This window comes from Physeter macrocephalus, chromosome 19 (genome assembly GCF_002837175.3).
Source record: "Physeter macrocephalus isolate SW-GA chromosome 19, ASM283717v5, whole genome shotgun sequence".
NCBI lineage: Eukaryota > Metazoa > Chordata > Mammalia > Artiodactyla > Physeteridae > Physeter > Physeter macrocephalus.
In genome coordinates this window covers 26,645,621-26,647,961 of record NC_041232.1, presented here as the reverse complement: position 1 = coordinate 26,647,961, position 2,341 = coordinate 26,645,621, and positions in this window count along the sequence as shown.

Genomic DNA, 2,341 nt, shown 5'->3' with positions numbered 1-2,341 from the left:
ACTGCAGTAAATCTCCCTTCCTAAAACAAATCCAGGAGCCAGCTACGTCTGTGTCCTTTTCTGGCATCTGAGTATTGACACAGTCTGAAAGGAGTCTGTGCCCTCTGGCTCCAAACACCAAGAGTCGAAAAGCAAATTCTATCAGCTCCTAGAAATAAATACATATATACAGATATAAAAATTGCAGAACCAAAATAAACTAAAACATTTTTCCTTGGTGGTACCTGTTGTGGTAATCAAATCTCATCTAAAATACTTTATGCACAACCCCAGGCACAGAGAAGGAATTTAAACACGTTAGTGAATCAGAATCAAAGAATAAACACAAGCATGTGGCTTCAGCAGAGGCGAGAACCTGGGGACAGGATGTGGCTGAAGAAGGAATATTTCCCCTTCAAACCACTGGCTTCAGGAGGCCTTTGGAAAGAAAGGATTAACAGGTTACTTTCATCTGAGGGCCTACATGAAAGCATTGTTAACTTAAATAGCCACCAAACGTACTAAAAATATAAGGAGGCTTTGGTTTGTTAGTCGATACGAACGTGGTAAGATCAGGCTTATAGATAATCCACAATCTAAGAAAGTCAGTTAATGATCTAATGTCTTATACCACTGCATTGCCAGATTATGACTCTTTGTTATTACCATAGCAATTTCTCAAGGATTTTTTTTTACTAAGTTTCAGGACTGTAAATAAAGAGGGTTCTAGAATGAAAACAACCATAAGGAATAAATACCTAGGTTTATAGCTGAAGCATTTGTGTAACTTCCTGAAGTCCAAAGTAGGAAGATGGGGAGGGAACAGGACAGGGAGCAGGATAGATGGAGGAAAAGGATAATTCTGTTTTGGCCATCATCAGTTTGAATTACCTGTAGAAAACTCAAAAAGAGAGGTCAAGTACACAGTGGGTTACACAAATTTAGAATGCTGTAGAAATTTGGTCAAGAGATGTAAACGTAGGAGTCATTAGCATGTAAATAGCGTTAAGGTCATGGAGAAAATGCAGAGGAAGACCAGGACCCAAGGCAAAGGCCTGGGTGTCACTGCAGTGAACGTACAGCACAAAGTGGATGCAGCGAGCCTCCTTGCTGGTCTGGGGGTTCCAGCCTCAAATCCTTAGATTCACGGAGCCTTTGCTTCTTAGTGATACCGACCAGGGTTCTTGGCCTCCTTTTTTTTTTTTTTAATTTATTTTATTTATTCATTTTTTGGGGCTGCGTTGGGTCTTCATTGCTGCATGCGGGCTTTCTCTAGTTGCGGCGAGCGGGGGGTACTCTTCGTTGCAGTGTGTGGGCTTCTCATTGCGGTGGCTTCTCTTGCTGTGGAGCATGGGCTCTAGGCACGTGGGCTTCAGTAGCTGTGGCACAAGTGCTCAGTAGCTGTGGCTCACGGGATCTAGAGTGCAGGTTCAGTAGTTGTGGCGCACGGGCTTAGTTGCTCCACGGCATGTGGGATCTTCCTGGACCAGGGCTCGAACTCATGTCCCCTGCATTGCCAGGCAGATTCTTAACCACTGCACCACCAGGGAAGTCCCTCTTGGCCTCCTTAATTAATAGAAATTGATCAGAGGCCAGACAAGAAATTCAGGCCAAGCTTTATTAGGGCCCCTGCTGCAGCAGGGGGAAGTGAAAACAAGTAACGGGTTCCCTTGCTCATTTGCTCCCTGAGGTGGGGGGTGAGCTGTTTCCTTATATGGGGTGAGGGTTGGGGCAGGTCCAGGGGTGGGGCCAGGGGCGTGGCTTAGGCGGTCTGCCCACCCCTTTGGTGGTGTTGTGTGCAGGGGGCGTATGCAGTACCCTGCTTTTGCTCCCAGCTCTTCAGAAGTGGCAATTGGGGTTTTTTAGTCTTTTTGTATCTTCTTGTCCCTAATTTGCCCCAACTGCACATGCACACAGTTATTTTTAGTCCTTTACAGTTTCTTTGTATTTTGTTGCCCAAGGAGACGTGTGTCCAGGTGCAAGCACTGCAGCAAAGGGTCCCAGGTCCCAGGTCCCAGGTCCCAGGTCCTGGCTTGTCTCATTAGGACCAGTTAAAGTGGGTGATTGAAGAGTTTAGTGAGGGAGGAGCTTCAAGAGGGCGGAAGAGTAAGACGCGGAGATCACCTTCCTCTCCACAAATACATCAGAAATACATCTACCTGTGGAACAGCTCCTACAGAGCACCTACTGAAGGCTGGCAGAAGACCTCAGACCTCCCAAAAGGCAAGAAACTCCCCACATACCTGGCCGTGTGGATAAAAGGTGCTTGGTGCTCCAGCCAGGCATCAGGGCTGTGCCTCTGAGGTGGGAGAGCCAAGTTCAGGACACTGGTCCACAAGAGACCTCCCAGCTCCATGTAATA